Source organism: Euprymna scolopes, chromosome 39 (assembly GCF_053919585.1).
Source record: "Euprymna scolopes isolate OS-2025 chromosome 39, ASM5391958v1, whole genome shotgun sequence".
Taxonomy (NCBI): domain Eukaryota; kingdom Metazoa; phylum Mollusca; class Cephalopoda; order Sepiida; family Sepiolidae; genus Euprymna; species Euprymna scolopes.
In genome coordinates, this window is record NC_136520.1 from 4,054,718 (window position 1) to 4,075,867 (window position 21,150).

At 29.4% G+C, this 21,150-nt stretch overlaps 1 protein-coding gene across 3 annotated transcripts in view; it reads left to right on the top strand.

Moving 5' to 3' along the window:
• The window catches only part of LOC145263628 (neuroglian-like), a 229,944-nt gene that overhangs the window by 87,815 nt on the left and 120,979 nt on the right, over positions 1-21,150 (top strand). Inside the window, exon 1 of one of the 3 annotated variants that reach the window (XM_080120473.1) lies at positions 1-56. This exon is cut by the window's left edge and continues 28 nt beyond it. The exons of the other annotated variants lie outside the window; for them this stretch is intronic. The gene's annotated coding sequence lies outside the window, so the exon portion shown is untranslated. The remainder of the gene's footprint in view (positions 57-21,150) is intronic. 3 annotated transcript variants of the gene reach the window in all.

The following is a 21,150-nucleotide window of genomic DNA, read 5'->3' on the forward strand; positions in this document are numbered from 1 at the left end:
CTGCCAGCGGTCACCTGATTGAACCAGGGGATTATCACACTCTTCAGCACATACAGGTACATTTTCAAACTGATTTCGAAGATATGAGGATATATGATGTGGCCCTCACTTGAAACCACACTAAAGACCATAACCGTGGCTGGAAACTTTGTTTTGATTAACCTGGGCACATCCCTGTTATTCATGGTAATCCAGCAATGCATTTTGAGGGTGCTGGCAATGGTCCTGTTGTCATAACTTGGATTGGTAGAGACCATGAGTTGTACAGTGGCGCATCTCCGATATCACTTGTCGAACATTGTGTCACTTTCGGACGTGATAGAAGATTCCTATCGCTCTCGGGACTTCTACACAATTAGCCAACTAGTAGATGGTTTGCAATAAAAAAAGAAAACCGGTTTTCATCTAACGGAAATGGAATCATGTTGTCTTTTCTAGGGTGACAATTTTATCATTTCATATTGTAATAATTACCCTTCCAATCGATTATGAAAAAAAAACTAATAAAAAATATAAAAGGAGAAAAATAGTGATATTCGATTTATAAATATAAATCTCTGATGATGAGTCACGATTTGCATTATTTCTCGACAGTGGAAGCGTATGTGTATGGAAGCTTTCTCGGTTATGATATTCGGTACAATTTAGAGTGATGGTCGCTCAGACCTGGTGGAATATAAAGGAAACGTCAATTCTGCTAAATATGTTTCATGAAGGACTCCTACCAATATTCTCACGTGGTAAAATGAACCAAGGTAACTCCTTATTTATTGAAGACTAGCGGAGGGGGGGGGGTACCCGGTGTTGCCCGGGTGTTTGGAGGTGTCTTGTTGGGAGGGGGTAGATCAAAACATGGCCGGGTGCTTGGAGGTGTAAAAAAAAAAAAAAAAAAAAAAAAAAGTTTTAGTAGGAAAGTAGGCTTGAACCCCGGAACCTTGACACGAAGGTGGAAACGAAAGGGGAAAAAAAGCCAGACACCTAACCATCTCGGCCACAAGGGGAGAGGAATTGATACGCGTGTTCAGTTAACGTTTATAAAGTGAAATTGACAGGTGCGAGGAAGTTAAGTCACGTTGAAACATGATGTAAACAATGGCTGTTCAGCAGTTAAGATTTTGTGCGGGGACAGTTTTTACCGAACTTTAGGGAAGGAAAAGCAGCTCCCCCATTTATTAGGGGAGTGTCTCGAAATGAAAGCAACTGTCTGACATGACAGTGAAAAGACGACATTGACCAAACGTTTACATCGCTTTCTGGAGATCACCGGCCATGGGCCGGGGAGGTGGCTATTCGAATCGAGTTTTGCTTCTTTTTTTTTTTTTTTCCTGAAAAACGAAAGTAACACGTGGCGATCCAAAAATCTGGAATATTTAGCTTTTCAAAGTCGGGCAAATTAAATAGACAGGCGACCCCCGTTGTTAACTCGTAGATATTACGATTTAGACGTGATATAAAAAGTTTTAAGAATGAGGGAGCTGAGCAAGCAGCTACTGGAAAAAAGCCTTTTGCGGACATACATAAAAAGTGTACATACATACATGATGATTGCAACGTCTTTTCAGACGGGTGCCAGTCCCTCAGAAACTTAAAGTCCATGAGCCCAAAATGACTTCCATTGCCACAGGACCATTTTAATAGACAAATGCCTGAGAGAGTATCTATACACAGATGATGTTACAGAGTCTTAGCTTTGTACAACAGCTAAGTCTCTCTCTCGGTTCAAAATGTTGAGATCCAGCAACAAGCAAGATAGCCAACAACAAGTTAAACTGCAGACCAGCTTAATGCGGGTACTGGTTTTTTAAATCAGAGATTTGCTTCTCCTAGAAAGGTTGCCTTCACCATGGCTTACAGGAGCCCTCTCCACCCCAACACGCACACAAACACACACGGTGCTAGTTGGCCATTGAGCCCGAAAAAGGGTTCATTCGCCCTTTGTAAGATCTTGTTTTTTATCCTTCAGGGAGACTAGCCACCCTCCTCACCAAACAAGTCTGGTGGGGGAACCAGTTTAGTCATCGGTGACCCGACAATGAGGCAGGTAGTACTGGGTTACATGGTACCAGTAGCATATGACATGACCTGACATTAACATACATACATACATACACACACACACATTTTGCCTTTTATATATATAGATGGAGCTCCTGGTCACTCTGTTAGGGCAACACAACATTGGTTGAGCCAAAGTGAGATTAATAAACTTTAATGGTCAAGTCAGTCCCCGGATATGAACCATGGGGCATATTAGACCAAAACCTTCACAAAAAAAAAAAAAAAAAAAAAAAAGAAGGAAGCCATCTTCTAAACCTGAACTTTTGCATTATTGCATCAGACATAGCAAGAAATTTCTCAAGATGGTATTCGTCAACTGATTAATGCCATGCCTACAAGGATCCTAGCATTAAAAACAGCAAAGGGAATGCCAAGCAAGTATTAGTTATTAAATTTGTGACCATTTATTTTTTATTTTGTTCTATAAATTATATGTTTATTGAAATAAACTGCTTTTGTGGGTGTACTCCTTGTCGAATATTTAAATTTTTTATTTGTACTCCTTGTCGAATATTTAAATTTTTTGTATGCCTTCCTTACAGGCTTATTCACGGTTTTTGAAAATTTAAATATTTTCAATATTGTATTTTTATTGTAGTTTATATTTAAGCTCTATCTCCCTGTTGGATTTATTGAGCTTTCACATCTGGTTTTGATTATTATATAAATATTTACATAATATTTACATATTATTATATAAATATTTGCATAATATTTACATATTATTATATAAATATTTGCATAATATTTACATATTATTATATAAATATTTGCATAATATTTACATATTATTATATAAATATTTACATAATATTTACATATTATTATATAAATATTTACATAATATTTACATATTATTATATAAATATTTGCATAATATTTACATATTATCATATAAATATTTGCATAATATTTACATATTATATAAATATTTGCATAATATTTACATATTATATAAATATTTGCATAATATTTACATATTATTATATAAATATTTGCATAATATTTACATATTATTATATAAATATTTGCATAATATTTACATATTATTATATAAATATTTACATAATATTTACATATTATTATATAAATATTTACATAATATTTACATATTATTATATAAATATTTACATAATATTTACATATTATTATATAAATATTTGCATAATATTTACATATTATTATATAAATATTTGCATAATATTTACATATTATTATATAAATATTTGCATAATATTTACATATTACATAAATATTTGCATAATATTTACATGTTATTATATAAATATTTGCATAATATTTACATAGTATATAAATATTTGCATAATATTTACATATTATATAAATATTATTATATTTACATATTATATAAATATTTGCATAATATTTACATATTATTATATATTTGCATAATATTTACATATTATATAAATATTTGCATAATATTTACATATTACATAAATATTTGCATATTATTTACATGTTATTATATACATATTTGCATAATATTTACATATTATATAAATATTTGCATAATATTTACATATTATATAAATATTTGCATAATATTTACATATTATTATATAAATATTTGCATAATATTTACATATTATATAAATATTTACATGATATTTACATATTATTATATAAATATTTACATAATATTATATAAATATTTACATATTATTATATAAATATTTACACATCATTATATAAATATTTACATATTATTATATAAATATTTACATATTATTATATAAATATTTACATATTATTATATAAATATTTACATAATATTTATATGCATTTTGAGTTGACATTTTTCTATCTGTGAATCAAATATTACCCTTTCTCTTCAATTTAAGCTCTTTCTGAGTTGAGCTTTCTCTTCCTATTCAGATATGTTAGACAAGAAATACATACCTTTTTCTGCAAAAAATATTCCTGTCCCTTCTAAACAGGAATAAAATTTTTAATTTGTTCAAGCATTTAATACCTTCTTTAAAAAAGATGTAAGATGGAAGGCTTACCATTATGACTTAAACTCCATCAACAATTATAATTCTTCTAATTTTTCTGTTTCTCAATCGCACCCGGAATCTTTAAGCTCCATTTTACCCTGGACATTTATTTCTGTTTCCTTATGGATTGCCATTGGATTGAACATTTTCCTGCAGTGGAATTTACCGTTTTTCCCGTTCGGTCTTTATCATATCCTTTTTCTCCCTTTTCCCCATTTCTTGTTTTCCTAATCTCGTTGAATCCCCACAAATGTCTAAAACCTGTTAAATGACTTTTCTTTTTTATACAAATATGAAAAATTTCATATTGCTTGTTTCCCGTGATGCATCAGCCTGCAAAATTCATTGTATATTTTGCAAACCTATTCCCCCTGATGAGAAGATTTGCTCTCTTCGAAACTCCATGGAATAAGGTCTTTCTTGTTTTATTTGTACCCCTTGTCGAACATTTACAGTTTTGTATACCTTCCTTACAAGTTTATAAAGGTTTTTGAACATTTGAATATTTTCAATATCAAGATTTTTATTGTATACTGCATCTAACTTGGCCTTCAGGACAAGATCAAAGTGTAGTATCTGTTCCGACAGATTCTGCAAGCAAAGACCAGATGTGGGGGCAACCCCACATACCTGACCTTTAACCAGCTCCCATTTCCCACCTCTCGGGAGCTGGTCCCCTTTTTCCCTTCCCCCTCCTTTCACTCCTCACATTAAAAATTGGCCTTGTGCCTAATTTGCTCGGTGGGGGAGCAAATAAATACCATCTGTTCCGACAGATACTGCAAGCAAAGACCATATGTGGGGGCGACCCCACATATAAGACCTTGGTCAATGTAGGGGCAACCCTTCATACCAATTGTCACTATCCAGCTCCCCTACCCCCCGGGGAGCTGGTCCCCATTTCCCCTTCACTCCTCACATTAAAAATCGGCCTTGTGCCTAATTTGCTCGGTGGGGGAGCAAATAAATACCATCTGTTCTTCAGATGCTGCACTTCTATTTCTTGTTCTCTTTCGGTGGAGGAGAAATCCTTCACGACTGAGACAGTTTTTATTTTTGTACCTTTTCTCCACGTTAAAAAACGACCCTGGTGTCTAACTCTGTCCCGTGGGGAGGCATAGTAAATAGGTACATATATATTTACATATATATGTATGTAATGATCCGACCCATATATGAAACGTTAGACACATATTTAGAGTGTGTACACGTCTGGGTGGCCTATCATCGTTAGTCGGTCGTAATTGTCGGCCATCAGCAAATGACTCAGCAGTTTTGTCTATTTTTGAAGAGCAAACGAAATCAATGGAACTTTTTCTTCCTCCAATTCTGGAGAGCGGCTTTTCAAAGCAAAATGAAAAAAGAAAAAAAAAAAAGGAGAAACATTGCATGTAAAAATATAAAGATAAAATTAAACGAGAAAAAAAAGGGAGAAACACTGAATGTAAAAATATAAAGAGAAAAAAAAAACAAAAACAAAAGGAATGATTCAAAACGATTTTAATGATAAAGGCAAATACATTTTTTTTTCTCCAAGATTTCGAAAATAGTCTGAAGAATTGAGTCAAACAAATTATTCAGACTTGGAATATAAAGTCATCTTTTTCATTTGCATGCATTGTATGTGTCTATATGATGATGATGATGAGTCGTAGACGATGAAACACGTGTCACAAAACAATATATATATATATATATATATATATATATATATATATATATATATATATATATATATATAATTATAAAATAAAAATTTGGATGTTGAAATTTTCAAAAAAAAACTTATAAACCTGTAAGGAAGTTATACAAAATTTTAATTATTCGACAAGGAGTAAAAATAAAACAATAAAAACCGTATTCCATGGAGTTTCGAAGAATGCACTTTTTCTCATCAGAGGGAAGTGATTCGCAAAATATACAATAAATTTTGCAGGTGAATGGAACGATTCCAATATTTTTCCTGATTCCAATACAATTACTGATTACTCACTAAATTCCAGATTCTGATACAATTTCCGATTCTGATTCTTCATATGTCTTTAAATATTTAATTATAAAGTTATTTTCCCCCCACTTACCGTAAAAACTCATTAAATGTGCAGATATTTTCTTAAATGTAAAAATACATTGGTGTGGGTGGGGATGGGATCTATCTAGTTTACTTTTTATGGGTTGTTTAAAATCAATAAGCGTTTATTTTATCATTACTACAAACAGTCAAATATTTTATTTTAAACAAAATCAAAGAAAATGACGATTGAATGAAGAAATGACGATTGAAGAAAATGAATCGTTTTTGACATCGGAAAATAGACACAAATTTTTCCGATTCTGATACCAATTCTGACACCGATTCTGCTACCGCTAAGAGTTCTGATTTCGATTAATCACCCCAACACTGTAATTAGATTTCTCTTTTTACTCACGTTCACCCCTATCAAAGTAAGGGGCTACTATTTAGGAAAGATTTACAAGATATTGGTTTACATTACATTTAAGCTTTTGCATATCAGTACAGTCAGGGAAGCAGGTAGCAGGAAGGGAATTCCAAAGTCTAGCTGTTCAAGGGGAAAAAACTATTAAAGTAGAAAGCTTTCCGGCATTAAGGGACCTCAACATTGAAGGGATGAGATTTTGTTGCTAGGCGGGTTTGTCAGGAATATGACAAGTACGAGTTCATCAGAGCACATTCCATTAAAATATTTGTAAAACAGGAACACAGATGCAACATTGTGGTGATGGGACAGGGGTTGGAGCTTAGTTGATAAAGTGGGACCTATTAGATTGGAGACTCTTTTATGGACTTTATCCAAGAGGCAGAGACTGGTGGTAGATGCACCAGCCCAGATGTGGCAACAATACTCCTTGCATGAGCAAATGGTGGCCATGTAGAGGTACAGGATACTCTCGGGTGGGAGTAGTTTTCTAGCTCGATAGAGGGAACCCACCTTCTCATTAAAATAACGTTACATTAAAATATTTGTAAAAGAGGCACAGTGATGCAACATTTCGGTGATGGAACAGGAATTGGAGCTTGTTAATCTTTCCTAGACATGATCCCAAATAGTAGCCCCTTACGTCCAAGTGGCGATATGCTTTGTTAGGGGATGAATGTGAGTAAAAAACAATAAAGCAATAAAAATAGCTGGAGTTCATCAGGGATGTTGCTTTGCTTTGCAAAAAATTCAGTCCAATCGCGTTGGTATATGTGGCCATCGAGCATTCTCGAGATGCCCAATTTTAGGTGATGGACTAGAGCAGGCAATCAATTGATTTGATTAATGAATGAGCGATTTCACCGATTTTGATGACAATAAAAGTATTAGAAATGTGGAACTTTTGTTAATCCTCTTTAAATCCCGAGCAACACCGGGTCGCCCTGCTACTCTCTCTCTATATATATAAAGGACAAAATGTGTGTGTGTGTGTGTGTGTCGCAAAAACTTTCAACACAGGCGACGGATCCTGACCATTTCTGTATCGTTTTGAAGCTCGGTGCCGTGCACGAAAAATATCGAAAAATTGGCCCAAAACTTTCATTCCTTCACCCTCAACTGAGCAGTTTAGTACAAGGAGGGGTCGCTTTTTCGCAGACATTTTAGCAAGTCATTGTCTTCTTTTCGATTGACTACACTTAATTTCAACGTTCTGAACTTCCGGTCGGGCGATGGAGACATCAGCTAAGATATGACGTTTGTTTTTTTTTTAACCTTTTAATTTTCTCCTTCGCGTTAAGGGTTCGTGCCTGCCTGCCTACTACCACTTTGTTTTTTTTTTTTTTTTTGAACACCTCTGCCTACTATTGTTCTGATTCCCCTCCTCTGCTACTACCATTTTATTTTACCCCCCCCCCCTCCCGGGATTCGTTACTACACAACCTGCGCCCCCTCCCCCGCCCGTTACTGTTGTTTGGACCCCCCACCTCCAGGGTCCTTACTACACCACCTAAACACCCGGGCAACGCCGAGCACCCCCGCTATTAAATATATAAAGCAAAAAAATATCATTTCACAAAACGGGAGCTTACTACAATTCTGGGGAATTCTATTTGCCATGAGTCTGCACCGTTTTCTGAAATGGAAAGTCAAAATATTGATTGCTACGGAATTCTAGCAAGAGTGCACGACTGCACGAAGCCATAAATAGGCATCGGCTGGTGTCCGGACCATTCTTGCTATTCTCCAAGAACCCCTCCCCGCGCGCCATCTGCCCCCAACAAATCAATAGTGCAAGCCGTTTCTTTCACAAGTCCAAACATGGCTTCCTTCTCCGGAACGCTAGATAACAATTAATCGCGTTTATGCTTATTTAACAACGTTAGATCGGGAAACGCCGACGCACGATAATAATATTAAGCCTTTCACTTTTAATAAGCGTTCAAATGGCGACAGGAGTCCTCCTACTGTGAGCAACCATGCATCGCAATAAGGGGATCTGTCTGTCAGTTTATATGTCAACACATAGCATAACAGTGTTGGTCGGTCCGGTACGCTTAATTGTGAAATAGTGTTTTTTACTAATACTTTTTTGCTGCTATCAAGAAATCTCTCAACGTTACAAAAAAAAAAAAAAACGGGAAAGATTACTAACCTCTCAATATTGAACCGAGATTATATATATATATATATATATATATATATATATATATATATATATATATATATATATAATCTCGGTTATATATATATATATATATACTAGCATGGGTGCCCGGCGTTGCCCGGGTGTTTGGAGGTGTATGCTGAGCAAAAAAAAGGGGGTAATTTTTTAAACTTTGACCCCTATTATGACCCCTGAAAATTTATTGTTGTGGGCTCAAATCAAGTTATTAAGTTAGATCCATGTCCACGGAAGCTATATCTAAAATTTCAAGTGTGTAGACCCAAAATTGTCGGAGAAGTTTGGTAGAGTTCTCAAAGCTCAAATCGTTGAACTTTGACCCCTTAATCGCCAAATTTCTGGCTAAAAACCGATCACATAGATTTTTCCAAATCTCAGTACCCTGTATATCAAATTTCGAGTATGTAGACTAAAAATTGACAGAGTTATTTCGTAGGGAAATGTACACAGACACACACACACACACACACACACACACACTTTCACTTTTATAGATATATAGATTTAAAATTTGAGTCTGACAGAATGACAAAATTATATTGCAAACCGATATATTAAACAAACGAACTTCAAAGAGACAAATGAACACAAGTAAAAACAATTTGTATTAGAAAACATTTATTATTCCACGTCTTTTTTTACAGACCTGACGACTGAGGTTCGCTCTTAATAAAAATTGTTTTTTATAGTCTTAATTTTGACTTCCTTTTTCATAAAAAACTAAAAAAAAAATCAAGAAAGAAAAGAAATTTAATTTTATTTTTTCATTAATTTCTTTCTGTGCAAAGCAATTCTTTCAAACTTACTCTGTTTCCAAAATGTTTTTATTTTATTCCCCTCCCCCTTCATTCATTTTCCTCCGCATCCTGGCAAGTATTAAAATAAACCATTTAGAATATTTATTTATGGATTTATTTGCTTATCATTTCTTTTGTATCGGTAAATGAATTCCATTTAAGAAAAAACTGTAAAAGTCACGTTAAAGGTGATTAAGTTGGAAAGTAAGTAAAAATTTACCCTTGTTACTTTTATACGATTTCTGATCACTTTGAAAAAGGTGTGTGTGTGTTTTAAAAATGTTTTTTAACTGCTATAATCTCATTTATATATATATATATATATATATATATATATATATATATATATATATATATATATATATAACAACGTGAGTATTCATATCGTGGGTTTGTATTACTGTACACATAGATTCGAAAAAATAGTCAAAAACAAATATATAAATAAATGTTATCAAAGGCAAGATAAGTTACTTTTCTACCTAACTGGATATATTTTTTGTGTTTTTATTCAATGTAATATATTTATTCAGCTCGAAAAACATACAGTGTTTACCGATGTGTTGGAAAATTCAAGATGGCGTCTCACACCCTCTTTAACACCGTAAGTTTGGGAAAAGGTGTTATAAATAAAAAAAAACTATACAAAATACTATTAAAAACCCGCCGAATATATGTCAACCTATGTCACGGTAACATATATTGAGCGAGTTTTTAACAGTATTTTAACAGGGCACATCGTAAAAACTGACCCATTAATTTTCCTGAAGTAAAAACTATATAGTTTTTAAACTTTTAAAACTGTACATTATAAAAAGAAAACTGTTCGAGTGATTTTTTTTTTTTTTTTTACATGGGTGTCACCACTTATCAAGGCCCAGAGGCCACTCAAGGATAAGGGTTAATAGGTATACATTAGTCATTGTGATTTTAGCATAGTAAACAGTGGGAATTTTGTAACTTGGATTACTTGAAAAAGAAAACTGTTCGAATGATTGAAAATGAAAACAAAATAACAATGTAAATATATTGATAAGAAAAAAACAAAAACAAACGAAGTTTCCGTTTCAGGAACCCGAGTTTAATTTTATGTCGTAATCATTCAACTCGTTAGCGGTTTTATTCAGCGATTAGGGATAACCATACGACATATCTAATTACCAAAGCGATTTTTTTTTAATTTTTTTTTTTTATTAAAACTAAACCTGTTTAGTTTTAATGAACCAATTTTTTTAAATCCAAAACTTTAGTTATTTTGAGAGCGTGCAACTGCACCCGAAAGGTTGATTAGGAAACTCCAAATCCTTTTATGACTCGAAAAAAAAAAAAGGGGGCTTTTTATCGGCTTAGATGATAAACTAATGTTAAATATTAGTATTTAATATAATGAGATATCAATCTACACAATTTGCCATCGATTCTGAAATAAAATGAAATCCTGACATTGTGATCATTTTTGCAGGTGTTATGTGCCAAATATTGAAATAAGAATGTTTAAATTCAATTATTGTAATTTAAGTCTTTAATTTCAAAGTCGATTTTATTTATAAAATATCTTTTTAGAAATCAATCTCAAAAACAATCTGAACAATAAATCTCTTTTGTTATGGCTAAGTTTTTGTCAAGGGTAGAAATTATAATAGACAAGTATTCATCCATGATGACATTTTACCGATTTCCTGGTTTACAGGTATTTTTGCTAAATTTCTTCGAAAGAATAGTTTAACATTCTGTAAAAGTACCTTCCGTTTTTTTGTTTTTTTTTTTGTACTTCTGCAGAGAAGGTAAAAAACCGATAAAAACTGGATATATTTTTTGTGTTTTTATTCAATTTAACATGTTTATTCAGCTCGAAAAGAATATAGTGTTTACCGATGTGTTGGAAAATTCAAGATGGCGTCTCACACATTCTTTAACACCGTAAGTTTGGGAAAAGGTGTTATAAATAAAAAACTATACAAAATACTATTAAAACCCCGCCGAATATATGTCAACCTATGTCACGGTAACATATATTGAGCGAGTTTTTAACAGTATTTTAACCGGTTTTTTATTTATTACACCTTTTCCAAACTTACCGTGTTAAAGAGAGAATCGGCCGCCATCTTGAATTTTCAATACATCGGTAAACACTGTATGCTTTTCGAGCTGAATAAACATGTTAAATTGAATAAAAACACGAAAAATATATCCAGTTTGGTAGAAAAGTAATTTATCTTGCCTTTGATAACATTTATTTGTTATATATTTGTTTTTTGGCAACTTATTCGAATCTATGTGTACAGTAATACAAACCCGAAATGAATTTAAGACCACGAGTGAAATGAGAAAATGAAGAAAATCACATTTACTGTGTGTTTACTGTTTATGTAGTCAGCGGGTTTGGTTGCCATAACAACGTGACGGTAGTGAACGTGTGTGTGTGTGCGCGTTTCGTGTAGTTTAGTTTCGTATAATAGTTTCGTATTTTTTTAATTTGTAAATAACAAGTTATTAAAAAATTAAACCCTTCCAAGATGGACAATAAATAAAGCCATAATATTTTATGGTAAAGGTAAGAGCGTAGAAACGATTGTTTTTTAGGGGATGTGATTATTGGATTAACCAATCAGAAATCGTCTGTGGCACACACATCTCTGTTTTTATAGATATATATAGGTCGAGGTAATTAGTTAAAGAGATTTAATATAATGTGATATATAGATAGATAGATTAAATGTTAAATAGATTTTGTAAATAGTACAGTTGAAATGATTAGAATATTTCCAATATGTAATAAGGTCGAGGTAATTAGTTAAAGAGATTTAATATAATGTGATATGCAAATGAGCATAAGTCATTCGATATGGGGGTGGTTTGTAGAATAGTATATAAAGAAATTAGGCAAATATTCTTCTGTCTCTTATAACAGAAACATCCTAAAATGGGTTCTAATGTTTCTCTACCAGGAGAGATCTACCCTCTTACGTCCTTTATATTTCGTTGATGATGGAGAGCTGTACACACAGACAGAAACATACGAACCCTATTACTTTATAAAAATATAGATATAGATATATATAATCTCGGTTATATATATATATATATATATATATATATATATATATATAATCTCGGTTATATATATATATATATATATATATATATAATCTCGGTTATATATATATATATATATATATAATCTCGGTTATATATATATATATATATATATAATCTCGGTTATATATATATATATATATATATATATAATCTCGGTTATATATATATATATATATATATAATCTCGGTTATATATATATATATATATATATATATATATATATAATCTCGGTTATATATATATATATATATATAATCTCGGTTATATATATATATATATATATAATCTCGGTTATATATATATATATATATAATCTCGGTTATATATATATATATATATATATAATCTCGGTTATATATATATATATATATATATATATATATATATATATATATATATATATATATATATATATAATCTCGGTTATATATATATATATATATATATATATATATATATATATATATATATATATATATATATATATAATCTCGGTTATATATATATATATATATATATATATATATATATATATATAATCTCGGTTATATATATATATATATATATATATATATATATATATATATATATATATATATATATATAATCTCGGTTATATATATATATATATATATATAATCTCGGTTATATATATATATATATATATATATATCTCGGTTATATATATATATATATATATATCTCGGTTATATATATATATATATATATATCTCGGTTATATATATATATATATATATATCTCGGTTATATATATATATATATATATAATCTCGGTTATATATATATATATATATATAATCTCGGTTATATATATATATATATATATATATAATCTCGGTTATATATATATATATATATATATATATATATATATATAATCTCGGTTATATATATGTACGAGCCTTTTTCAAGTCTCACACAAAACACACATTCATATTTCAAGCTGTCATATACATACGCGCACACAAACATACGCGCCCACGTCCACACATGTACACTTATTCACGTTCGCGTGCATACACTCACATTCACGTATATACACACACACACACTTACGTATACACATGTACTCACACACGCGAACACGAACACAGAACATGGACGACGTCACTTCCGCTTTCTAAGGAAATACACATGCGCAAAATACACTCTGGAAACGAGTATAAAAACAAGGCGATTAGCTGTTTCTAATCCTCTTTAGAACAAACTCTCAACGAGAGAGGTTGGGCTAGCAAGCTGCCGCCGTTTCGGCGCGCGCAGGCGTACCTCACGCCCACTTCCTACTATGTATGGGGCACGAGCTAAAGACTGTATGTATACATTCTCACTCTTTCTCTCTCCATCTACTACTGGTCACTAAGAACACCTTCGCGTAGCTGACTACTAACTGATGACAACTCTAATATCCTCTTCCTTGTCTACACGCTTGATTCTCATTTCCACTACAATACTCACTTCAATTCCCACGCGCGAACAAACAATAATGACCCGAACTTGAGATGAAAACACATTTCCTATTCTTGCTACAACACCAGTCCTGTAACGAACATGGGTTACATACGCGCAGACATGTTATAACTAAAACGTTCATTTCTTATCTTCTCCATTAATTGAGTCTTTGTTTCTTTCAATTCCCATTCGTTTCATTATTCTTTTGTAACGGGATTGGGGTATTTATATATCCTAGTCCCCTACATATATATATATATATATATATATATATATATAATCTCGGTTCTATATATATATATATATATATATATATATATATAATCTCGGTTCTATATATATAATCTCGGTTCTATATATATATATAATCTCGGTTCTATATATATATATATATATATATAATCTCGGTTCTATATATATATATATATATATATATAATCTCGGTTCTATATATATATATATATATATATATATATAATCTCGGTTCTATATATATATATATATATAATCTCGGTTCTCTCTCTCTCTCTCTCTTTATATATATATATATATATATATATATAATCTCGGTTCTATATATATATATATATATATATATATATATAATCTCGGTTCTATATATATATATATATATAATCTCGGTTCTATATATATATATATATATATATATATATATATAATCTCGGTTCTATATATATATATATATATATATATATATATAATCTCGGTTCTATATATATATATATATATATATATATATATATATATATATAATCTCGGTTCTATATATATATATATATATATATATATATATAATCTCGGTTCTATATATATATATATATATATATATATATAATCTCGGTTCTATATATATATATATATATAATCTCGGTTCTATATATATATATATATATAATCTCGGTTCTATATATATATATATATATATAATCTCGGTTCTATATATATATATATATATATATATATATATATATAATCTCGGTTCTATATATATATATATATATAATCTCGGTTCGATATATATATATATATATATATATATATAATCTCGGTTCTATATATATATATATATATATATATATAATCTCGGTTCTATATATATATATATATATAATCTCGGTTCTATATATATATATATATATATATATATATAATCTCGGTTCTATATATATATATATATAATCTCGGTTCTATATATATATATATATATATATATATATATATATAAAATCTCGGTTATATATATATATATATATATATAAAATCTCGGTTCTATATATATATATATAAAATCTCGGTTCTATATATATATATATATATATATATATATATATATATATATAATCTCGGTTCAATATATATATATATATATATATATAATCTCGGTTCAATATATATATATATAATCTCGGTTCAATATATATATATATATATATAATCTCGGTTCAATATATATATATATATATATATATATAATCTCGGTTCAATATATATATATATATATAATCTCGGTTCAATATATATATATATATATATATATAATCTCGGTTCAATATATATATATATATATATAATCTCGGTTCAATATATATATATATATATATAATCTCGGTTCAATATATATATATATATATATAATCTCGGTTCAATATATATATATATATATATAATCTCGGTTCAATATATATATATATATATATATATATATAATCTCGGTTCAATATATATATATATATATATATATATATATATAATCTCGGTTCAATATATATATATATATATATATATATATATATATAATCTCGGTTCAATATATATATATATATATATATATATATATATATATATATATAATCTCGGTTCAATATATATATATATATAATCTCGGTTCAATATATATATATATATATATATATATATATAATCTCGGTTCAATATATATATATATATATATAATCTCGGTTCAATATATATATATATATATATAATCTCGGTTCAATATATATATATATATATATATAATCTCGGTTCAATATATATATATATATATAATCTCGATTCAATATATATATATATATATATATATAATCTCGGTTCAATATATATATATATATATAATCTCGGTTCAATATATATATATATATATATATATATAATCTCGGTTCAATATATATATATATATATATATATATATATATAATCTCGGTTCAATATATATATATATATATATATAATCTCGGTTAAATATATATATATATATATATATAATCTCGGTTAAATATATATGTATATAATCTCAGTTCAATATGTATATATATATATGTATATAATCTCAGTTCAATATATATATATATATATATATATATATATATAATTTAAAGGAGATTAGAATAATAGTCTAAAGAGCTAAGTGTATTTTAATGTAATAGTGAAATTACTAGTTTAATTAAAATACAATAATAAATTCTTTTAAAAATAACTCTCTATCAAACCAAACTACTCTATCCAACTATATTTGGCAACTAAAAAATAGCAATATTTCTTTCAACTTAAAATGGCAAATAATTGAGACTTGAAAATCATATAAACCAGGAGATTAATTTTGTACACTATGTACAAAAGAAACCCTAAAAAATTTAAAATATGAAGATATAAAAAGCACAACCAAACTAGTAAATTCAAGACACGAGCTTCTAATATGCAATCATAAACGTTGGTTTAAATTTAATAAATATAAACCACCTTAAATCATTAAAAATTACTCATTAGTAAAAATAGATTACAATTTTTTTTTTTTTTTTTTTTTTTAATAAATTAAGTTAGACTAATTCCCGCCCTTAGACCCGTAAATCAAATAATAAATAAAGCCAATAACACATGACAATTATCTCTCCTTAAAAACTTGCAAAATAAATATTCTCTCTATATATATTAACTGTAGCGTCTTTAAATCAAAATACGCTAACGGAAACAATTTACTGCACGAGCGTCGCCCTTTTAAAATTCATCATTCAATAAAATAAAAAGCTATAGCAAACATCTAAATGACTACTTTAAACACAGTTCCTGATTTCAAAAAAAGAAAAACTAAAAGGTAACTATCTCTATATATTTTTAAATCAAATTTATTATGTAAATTCAAAGAATATATATTTTTTCTACTCATTTCTATCTCTAACCTATACTAATTTTCTTATAAATTTTAAATCCAAACCTTTTATTTCAATTTTTCAGATTCATCTGCCTTACTTTTAATGCTAGGTTTATTTTTTGGTGTCTGTTAAATTCAATAGAAATCCTCCTAAATTTGCTGATGAGGAGACCGTGCTTACCAAAAAAACTATGTATAATTGTTCTACGTGACTTCATGTATACCACAAATAAAAAGCACGGATTTCCGAAACGATCGTACAGATAATTGACTTTGTTGTTGTTCCTTCTTATGAAACTGATTTTTAATTTAATTAAAATTTGATTTTTAAATTTTAAAATTTTTTTTTTAATTTTTAAATTATAAATCACATTACTTAATATATATATATATATATATATATATATATATATATATATATATAATCTCAGTTCAATATATATATATATATATATATATATATATAATCTCAGTTCAATATATATATATATATATATATATATATATATATGTATATAATCTCAGTTCAATATATATATGTATGTATATAATCTCAGTTCAATATATATATGTATGTATATAATCTCATTTCAATATATATATATATATGCATATAATCTCAGTTCAATATATATATATATGTATATATATATATGTGTATATAATCTCAGTTCAATATATATATATATATATATATGTGTGTATATAATCTCAGTTCAATATATATATATATATATATATATATATATATATATATATACATATATAATCTAGGTTCTATATATATATATATATATACATATATATATATATATATATATATATAGTGAATAAATGATAAAAAGGTATATTCCAAAATTCATGATGTTGACCATCTTATAACTTATCCATTTAATTCAGTTGACATTTACAATTCTTGACAGTATCTGTTTCGTAGCGCAAAATCAATCACTTAATTATTATATCAATCAGTGAATCTATTATGTCCTTTACTCATCAGAAGAAATAGCAACAATCAATCCGTCAAAAGGAAATGAAGTGTGATTTTACATGATATATATATACAATAAATATATACATATACAATATGACATATATATATATATATATATATACATAGAATAAATATATGCATATATATATATATATATATATATATATATATATATATATATAGATAATAAATGACAAAAGACTATATTCCAGTATTTGTTACCTTGCGCAAAATCACTCACTTAATTGTTATATCAATCAATGAATCTTTTATGCCGCTTAATCACCAGACGAAATAGCAACAATCAATCCATCAAAAGGAAATAAAGTGTGATTTGACATGATTAAAATCCGAAAATTGGAACAGAAGCTGCAAATACATTTGATGTTTTCATTACGCCATCTTGAATTCCAAAAGGAAATAAAATACCTTAAAATGCGGTGTGTGTGTGTGTTATAATGTTATAAATGAGCGTCAGAAGAAAACAGATTTTGGATTACGTGAGAAAGGAATAAAGAGAATGAGAGATTAGAAAGAGTGAGAGAAGAGGAGGAATCAAATGGGGAAGAGATAGATGGGTGGAAGAGAGTGAGGGAAAAGGGGAAAGAGTGAGAGAAGTGAGGGGGTGAGAGAGGAGAAGAGAGAAGGGAAAAGAGAAAGAGGGGAGAAAAGTGAGAGAGAGGCAAAAGAGATGGGGGAGTGTGAGAGAGAAGGGGAAAACGAGAGAGATGATAATGAGAGAGAGGGTAAGTAAGAGACAGAGAGAGGGAAAGTGAGAGAGATGGGGAAGTGAGAGAGAAGGGAAAAGTGAGAGAGAGAGAGAGGGGAAGTAAGAGATAAAGAACACGTGATTGGGGTTTTGCTTACCTAATAGGTAGTTAATCAACAGAGATCAAGCTAATAAGTTGACGAGAAACGCATTCGCGAGCGGATTTGTGGACGTTGGAAGATGCGAGGAGAAGAACCAGTGAAAATGTTGAAAGAGACCTAGCGTGCCAAACTCCAACAAGGAAATCCATAAGACGAATAAAGACCGTGTAAAATATAACTCGTTATGCCATTCTTTAGGGTTTAGGCCCTGTCGGTGGGGCATTAGAATACGCCGACTGCCCCCCTGCAGAGGGTAAAAGTCCCTCAATGGGGGTCCTGGATATGACCTTAAACTATATCCAGTGGTGAGGCCCCAGCTTGTGGGCTTTGGGGAGTGTGGAGCCACCCTTTAATTACCATTGCTCCCAGGTCCACTCTGACCCGGAGTGGTAGTACCTGTTAGGGTCCCAACTATGGTTTGAATAGAAACCGACGTGAAAACAACAAATATATTCTATTAAAAAAAATTTTCTTCAAAATCTTTGGAGTTGGCATTAAATAACCCGAAAAGGGTTGATATGCCGTAAAACAAAAACAACCAACCAACTTTAGGGTTTAGACAAATAAAAAGGTATTTGATTCTCTTGGTCGGAGAAAAGCAGACATATTCTTATCCGTTTGATCGCAATAAAAGTTGTCTATAAAAGTTTATATTTCATATTTCTTACCTGCGTATATTTGTGAATAAGCGGTCGCACACAAAATGAATATTTTATCTACATGCAAGATACAATGAATATTGCAATACTCCGTATGTACGCATTCATAAGTGTTATAATGGAATGACCTAGCACCCCTCCGTACAATAATACACAGGCAATGTAGATATACTCCTCCGGGAATGAGAGAGTTCCAAGACACCGAGAGAGACAGACTCTCGCCTTGTGCCCCCATTTGTAAATAAACGTTTGTATTAATCCTAAGGGAATGTCCTGTCTTATGATTATCTCAAGAAAAATATATCAATAAGATATCAAAGACGCACTGTCTATATCACAACCTTAAAGAGATTTTTTTTTTTTTTTACACAGGAATCACCACTTATCAAGGCCCGGAGGCCACTTGAGGATAAGGGTTAATGGGTATACATTAGTCAATGTGATTATAGTAAACATAAGTAGTGGAGACCCTGTTTATATATATATATATATATATATATATATATATATATATATATATATATATATACTCGTTCGCTATCCAACATATAGATGGCGCTCTCTTCAAGTTTTATTTTTAAAACCTGGTAAAATATTTCAGATTTATTTTCATTTTTATCAAACTCTTGATTCGATTTAGGTTGAAAAAAATATATATATAATTAATAAAAAGAAAATCCGAAGAAAAATGTTTGAATTATATTTTATTTTACTTTTTTCAGTTTTCTGCTGGAAGTGTAAAAAAAATCAAAATTGCCAATGAAAATTTCTGGCAATAAAATTTAAAATAGAAAGGAATTAAGATAATCCTTTTGAAACGGATTAAAAAGAAAATAAATCGTGAGATTAAGATAAATTATCTTATGTGTACACGTGTGTATCTTAAAAAAAAAAACTTTGGAAGGATGAGATGTAGGTAAAATATTTTCTCATGCTTTTCCTTATAAGGAAAATGGATTCCATTCTGTTCATTGTTAAAGTGTTTTTTATTACATTAAGTCTGACGAAAGGCTGTTCTTGTAAAATTTTTGAAACGACATAATGTTTGAATTTGTCCGAATAGTCTTGAAACAATTGTAACTAACGATGAAATACACTATTTGTTGCTATCAATGTTTTCCTTGATGTCTTGATTTTATTAAAACATATATATATATATATATATATATATATATATATATATATATATATATATATATGTGTGTGTATAAAGAGAGAGAGAGAGCGACACACACAGACACACACACACATATATATATATATATATATATATATATATATATATACTAGCAAAAGTACCCGTCGTTGACTGGGTTCAAAAACAGCCTACAGAAAATGGACTCTGATTTATGAAAGTATGATATGTTATGAAAAGAAACGGTTGTAAAG